This window comes from Urtica dioica, chromosome 9 (assembly GCF_054948205.1).
Source record: "Urtica dioica subsp. dioica isolate 48M chromosome 9, U.dioica_male_clone48M_v1_H2, whole genome shotgun sequence".
Lineage (NCBI taxonomy): Eukaryota > Viridiplantae > Streptophyta > Magnoliopsida > Rosales > Urticaceae > Urtica > Urtica dioica.
This window is the reverse complement of record NC_142764.1, coordinates 6382013-6389545: the sequence shown is the minus strand read 5'-3', so window position 1 is coordinate 6389545 and position 7533 is coordinate 6382013.

The window sequence follows — 7533 nt, the reverse complement described above, 5'->3', positions numbered from 1 at the left end:
GCAAGGACGAGGGAAGAGCCGCCACCTAGAGCCGCGCACGTCAGTGAGGAGATGCTACCGGGGAGGCCGATGCTCACCTCCCAGGCCGGAGCCCAGGAGGCGGCGGCTGCTGGTGAGGCTAGGGTTTTCTGTACTCTGTTTTTTGAGAGAGAAACTCTGCCGAAGGAGAGAGAAAATTTATGTCATTTATACCGTTTAAATGGTATCAATTCGAAGTGCCTAATCTTAAAAAGAATTTTTTATGATTTTATCTAGGCCAAGCTCAGTCCTACACTAAAGGTGAGAATTACACGGAATAATGAGATTGCATAATCGTTTTATATTCAAAATAGCTAGTGTGTCAAATTGTCAATTTTTCCATTATTTAATTGTTGTATATATACTCTATCATTGTTGTGGTTTAATTTTTGTATACAATATTATAAATCTATACAATCTCATAAACGTGTGTTGATGTAAATGTTTATGCCCTTCAACAATTGTATATTGATGTTTTAATAAGTATATGATGTTTTATAAATGTATATGGCGGCTTCTCCAATGTTTTATGATTATTCTACAAGATTAATGTTTAAAATTTGGATAATCTGAAGTGTCAAATGTAAAATAAAAGGTTTAGATTGTTTTTAATGGACTTTTCACAAATAAGACCGTTTGCATACTATTACAACTCTTTTGCATGTGGGAACACGCTTGAATTACGAATTTACCAAAAATATAGTTTCATTTCTCTATCTTCATCTGATCGTTGTCTTCGCCAATGAGTTAAAACTTTACGTTTGTAATTTAAATCGACTACCGTCTTGCGATCGGGATAGACAGTGATATTTGAGAGACCTGACCGTTGAGCCTTCTTAATGCCACATAAAACTGCTAGCGCATCGGTCACCATGGAAAAGATTTTTTTATCACGTATCACCTTCAAATATCGCATGCTCGTCATTCTCTTTCCGAAGAGAAATCATATCTCCGACCATGATAACGCCGCCACGCTACCACTCCGATTTGGCCCACCGAACGACCGTCAGTGTCGTCCTTGACCGACGCTGGAACATGATCTTCGACGTCGTGACACTTTTTTTGCAGCATCTTGAGGGGTGTGAATGCTCGTCCCCGATCTCGAGCTCTCCACGCTCGTCCTCTTGCTCAAACAAAATCACAAAAAGGAAAAAGAAAAAAGAAAACAAGATCTGAAAGGAAAAAAAAAGCGCGTGACATCGATCGTGTCAAGACCGACAGCTTGGCATAGAGGTGACGATTTTAGGTAGTAACGTTGTCGTGTATTAAACAAACGACATCGGGCATATATTATTCAGGTAATAGATGTTTGAGATAACTAAAACTGGGATGACCAAGTCTGTAGTGCCATAACATAATTTCATTTTTAAGACATAAAAAAGAAGAAGAACAATTTGGTTTCAAAACTTGTTTACTTGAAACTGTTGATAGCTCAAAGTAGAATAGTCCGCCGACCTCCTTAACACTGCCAATCGTCTTCCTCAAGAATTTGTCCTGAATTAAACATCTGGTGGAAAAGAAAATAATTAGACAGTTGCAATCATTGATAAGGCTATGGGAAAAAATTAGGTTGCATGACAAATTTGGAACATGGAGAACATTTTTAGGGCAATGGATGAGGATAGAGTGATAGAACCTTTCCCTGCTATAGAAGACAAAGAGCCATATGCTATTTTAATTTTTTTGATTGCCATTCCATAACTGGGAAAATAAGATGAGTAAAGGTAAGAGTTACCCGTCATATGTTATGTTGCCCTTGAATCTATGATCTAGGGGTCCAGAGATCCTAATTGGGCTTTAAGGGCTATTTGTAAGGTACCTTTTTGTGCAAGAGATGAGGAAGGTGTGGAAGCATTAGAGTGAGAACTCATCATCTGAAACAATTGCGCTAGTTGCTCCTTGGTGAAGGCAGGTTGTGCTGTTGTTGATGGAGTTTCTTCAATGGCCGCTTGATATCCCTTGTTTTCACGAAACTGGCGAGTTGCAAACGAATAATCAGCTGGTTTTCCATACAATTTACAGCACTTGGCCTTCACGTGCCCTGGACGGTTACAGTGATCATAGATTGGACAATCGTTGCGTCGAGGTTGTCGTGATGGTTTTGACTTGCCAGTGAAGAGAGCCGATGAGTCAATCGAAGTAGGATCTTTTGGTGCTGAACCTCCTCCGAGCATAACTAATTGGCGACTTTCTTCTCTTCTTACTTCTGCAAATACTTCTCGAGAACTCGGTAGCGTGTCTCGGCCTAAAATACGCCTCTTACATCGTCCAGCTCTTTGTTGAGGCCTGCAAGAAACTCAAAGACGCGCTCATTCTCTGGAACATGACCTGATCTTGAGTGCAATGTCATTTGATGTCGCAGAACATATCTGATTCTTGCCACATAGTCTTCAATTCAGTGTAATATTGAGTGACAGAATTTTCGCCTTGCTTTGCCTTCCTCAACTGAGTCTTCAACTCGTACAACTGGCTCGTGTTTCCGAGATTAGAGTAAGTTTCATTTATCATTGTCCAGATCATTGCAACGGAGGGCAAGAACAAATAGGTTATGCCTACATAATTTGCCTCTACCACGGATGAAAAGCTATACAAACTGAGACCATTGACGAAAATTAGTTCAATTCAATCTGTGAGAAGTGATCAAAATATTCTGAAAAGAATCAAGATTGAACGGGATAGAAATTATGGAATTTGTGCCCGTGGATATGGTAGTAGCCGTTCCTAAGATAGACTCACTCATAGATGCGACTGAGGTTTCGATTCAAGAGATTGTAATCGGAACATTGTTTCCCTACAGATTTTATTTATTTATTTTTTATACTCAAAGAGGGTTTTTTGGACGATAACCTGGACGAATTTTGGCTCTGATACATAAAGGTAGAAGAGAATAGGTGGAATGAATTTCTTATTACTGATGAATGGCTTAAATAGATGCAATAATTAGGATCTGAATAGAATAAAATCAGAAAATAAAATCTAAAATATCTCCTAATATTTACAGCCAATAAAACAAGATCTCATAATATTAATGTTATGTTATGCTTTGCTTCACACCAAGAACTCAGACGCACAAACACACAAGAACACAGCAGATTGTTTACGAGGTTCGGTCAACACGACCTACTCCCCGGAATTCCCATCTCGGAATTCAGTGCACTATGACAAAAACCCTTTACACACTCTCCCTGGTGATCTCACAATCCGAGACCTCCCAACCTAAGAACAGAGATGGAGAAGACGATGAACTACCCAAGAATTGATCCCACAACTCTCTCGCTCAACCTCTCAATCAGTTTCTCTCTCTCTCTTTTCTCTTTTTCTGTGTGTCGATAAAGCCGTTAGCACAGTACATATAACAACCCAGCCTAACTAACTTAAGCCTAATACTAACCTAACCATTTATAAACCATGGTCAAGTTAGCTTACACGTGTACTAACTAACACAAAACCGTGGTTAAGGCACAACTAAAAATCAACAAACTCCACCTTAGTTGTTCCTTGACCACCAAACACAGTGCATAGCTCCGAGAGGATCATCACTCAGCCTTCTATCTTCTTGCTTGAACACCAAGTAACTTCAAGCAGTGCCTGAACTTACTTAGTGGAAGAACCTTTGTCCCACAGTCAGCTGGATTGTCTTCAGTCCCAACCTTCTGTATATCCACCACTCCTTGTCCCACCTTTTCTCTGATGAAGTGATATTTGATCTCAACATGTTTCGTTCGATCATGAAACACAGGATTTCTGCAGAGATGTATAGCACTCTGACTGTCTGAGAATATGGCTGCTTTTCCAACAAAGAACTTTAGTTCTCTGAGCATCCCTTGAAGCCAAATCCCTTCTTTTACGGCTTCAGTTGCAGCTACATATTCAGCTTCAACGGTTGAAAGAGTCACTACAGATTGCAGCTGAGACCTCCAGCTCACACAGTTTTTGCCGACCAGGAAATAGTATGCTGACGTGGACCTCCTTGTGTCCTTATCACCTGCATAATCTGAGTCCACAAAACCTTGCAGGCTTACCTCTTCATTTGAATCACCAGAGTACATTAAACCAGTTCGAGTAGACCCGGCTATGTACTTCAGTAATCCCATGATAGCAAACCAATGGAACTTTCCAGGATTCGCCATGTAGCGACTGAGGGAGCTGATAGCAAAGGCCAAATCTGGACGTGTACAGGTCATAGCGTACATGACAGATCCAACCACATTAGAGTAAGGCTTGTCAGCCATAAACTGAACTCCTTCATTATCAGTTGGACTCTGAGACTTTGACAACTGCACATGGTTTCCAAGTGGTAAACTGTTGCACTTAGCACCTGCCACTCCAAACTTTTCAACCAGTTTTTCCAAGTAACCTTGCTGATTTAGAAACAGCTTTGATTCATTTCTGTTTCTTTCAATCCTCATCCCTAGGATTTTCCCTGCTGCACCAAGATCCTTCATGTCAAATTCTGACTTCAACAAGTCCTTCATTTTGTTCACTCTGTGTTTTTCTTTACTAATGAGGAGCATATCATCCACGTAAAGTAGGAGAAACTCTGAGTCTAAAGGACTTGACCCTTTGAAATACAGGCAGGGATCATAGAAACTCCTACAGAATCCTTGTGCAGTGATAAAGGTGTCAAACCGAATGTACCACTGCCTAGGAGACTGTTTGAGTCCATATAGGGATTTCTTGAGCAGACACACCATGTCTTGTTTCTTTTGTTGCTCATACCCTTCAGGTTGTTCCATATAGATAACTTCATCTAAGTCTCCGTGAAGGAACGCTGTTTTGACGTCCATCTGTTCAAGCTCAAAATCAAATTGAGTTACAAGAGATAGCATCACCCGTATAGTCTTATACTTGACCACAGGTGAGAATATCTCGTTGTAATCAATCCCTTCCTTCTGTGTGAACCCTTTTGCCACTAAGCGAGCCTTATACCTTACTGGTTCACCATCCACAGCCCCTTCCTTCACTTTGAAGATCCACTTGCAATCCACAGTAGATTTGTCTTTAGGTCTCTTTACCACTTCCCAAGTCTGGTTCTTGTGAAGTGATTCAATTTCTTCATTCATAGCAAGTCTCCACTGCTTGGACTCCTTGCACTTCATGGCTTGTGTGAAGGTTTCTGGTTCAGTCTTATTTATCTCTACTGCTGCCATGAAAGCATAGGCAAGAAGTTCTGTGTAAGCTGAAAACCCATATCTTTCAACAGGTTTGTGTTCTCTTCTCTCTCTATCTCTGACTAGCTGATAACTTGATGGAGTCTTGAGACCACTATCTTCTCCTGGATCTTCATTTTTGCTTGGAGTCTGATAGACATTGCAGGTTTCTTCAGTATCATCTTCATGGCTTGGTTGAGGAGTTTGTCTAGGCTCCACCGGATGAGCCACCTCATACCTTTGAAGACTTGTAACTTCACTTGTTACAGTACCTGAAGGGTTAGTGGAACTAGACACAGAACTAGATACAATATTAGAATTATCAAGGCATGGAAAGTCATTCTCATTAAAAACTACATCCCTGCTATTAATGACCTTAAAGCCTCTATCACCCTTAACCCACAGCCTATAGCCTTTAGTACCATCAGGATAGCCTAGAAAAACACACTTCACAGCCCTAGGGTCAAGCTTACTTTCTTTTTGATGCGCATAAGCAGAACAACAAAAAATTCTTAAGTGTGAGATATCAGGAATTTTACCAGACCACACCTCTTCAGGTGTTTTGAACTCAAGTGCACTGGATGGGCTCCTATTGATGAGATAAGCAGCTGTTATGACAGCTTCACACCAAAAGTTCTTAGGTAGTCCTGAGCTGAATAACATGCATCTTGATTTGTCTAGTAGAGTCCTGTTCATTCTTTCAGCCACTTCATTCTGTTGTGGAGTGAGTCTCACTGTGTGATGCCTTTGAATACCTGCTTCCTTGCAATAAGAGTCAAAAACCTCATTGCAAAACTCTAAACCATTGTCAGTCCTCAAGATCTTTATTCTTTTATCAGACAGATTTTCAACCAGAGTTTTCCAATTCTTGAATTTTTCAAAAACATCACTTTTATTTTTCAGCAAAAAGACCCATACTTTCCTTGAAAAATCATCAATTAGAGAAAGAAAATACACGTTACCACCATGAGTAGGATTCCTTTCAGGACCCCACAAGTCCGAGTGAATGTACTCAAGAACACATGTAGATGTGTGTCTTCCAACCTTGAACTTCAGACAGTGGTGTTTTCCCAGAACACAATGTTCACAGAAGCCAACACTGGAGATTTTATCCTTACCAAAGTATTGACTTTCTTTCAGGACTTGAAGACCTTTGTCACTAATGTGGCCTAGTCTTCTGTGCCATAGAATGGCTTTGTGTTCTTCTAGTGAGTTGGTCACTGTTGCTGCTGAGCCAGAGATGGTTTCTCCAACAAGATAGTAGAGGCCATCAATCTTGATACCCTTAATGACTGTCATAGAACCCTTTGAGATTCTCATGACCCCTTTTTCAGTCTTGTTGCTGTAGCCTGAGTCATCAAGAACTCCCAGAGACACTAGATTTCTTGTGAGACTAGGTACATATCTCACATCCTTGAGAGCTCTGCAGCACCCATCAAACATCTTGAATTTTATAGTGCCCATTCCCTCCACCAGACATGTGTCACTGTTTCACAGCACCACTTTGCCTCCTTGAAGGCTCCTGAAATTTGTGAGATAGTCTTTATTGTAAGTCATATGATAAGTACAGCCAGAATCTAAAATTCAGTCACTTTTCTCCTTATCATCTGAGATGACCAGCACTTCTCCACTGTCATATCCATCCCCAAAGTTTGCTGAGTCTGGTTGACTTGTGGTAGTGTTGGTCTTGTCCTTCTCCTTTTTTAGCCATTTGTAGCAGTCTTTCTTTAGGTGTCCAGAAGCAAGTTCTTGTCTCCTTCCCATCAGTACTAGATGACGCCTGAGTACCCTTGCTTCCAGACTTCCCTTTATTACTCTTGTTAGATTTCTTGTTCTGACCCTTGTCCTGTCCATAATGTGCCTCTGCTCCAGATGAGAGTGCCTTCTCTGATTTTATCTCAAATTCCTTGGATCTCAGAGCAGACACTACCTCATCTAGGGTAATCTGTGTTCGACCATACTTAATAGCAGATTTTACTTCCTTATAGGTGTCAGTCAAAGAATTAAGAATAATAATAGCCTGATTTTCATCACTCATAGATTCCTTTTCGCCAGAATTAGCAAGTTCAATAGTGAGTTTTCGAAATTCATCAAGATTTTCATCTAAGGATTTGGAAGAGTTCATTTTGAAACCAAACAGCCTTTCTTTCAGAAAAATTTTGTTTGTTAAAGATTTTACTTGAAAAAGATCATCAAGTCTCTTCCAGATTTTAGCCGGTGTATCATCACTATCTATCTGGCGAATTATTGAATCTGAGAGATGAAATATCAGGGTACCTGTAGCTGTTTCAAGGATCTCGTTCTTCTGATCCTCAGTCGTCCCTTCTGGCCAGATTATCGGGTCTTCGATCGCTTTGAGAAGACG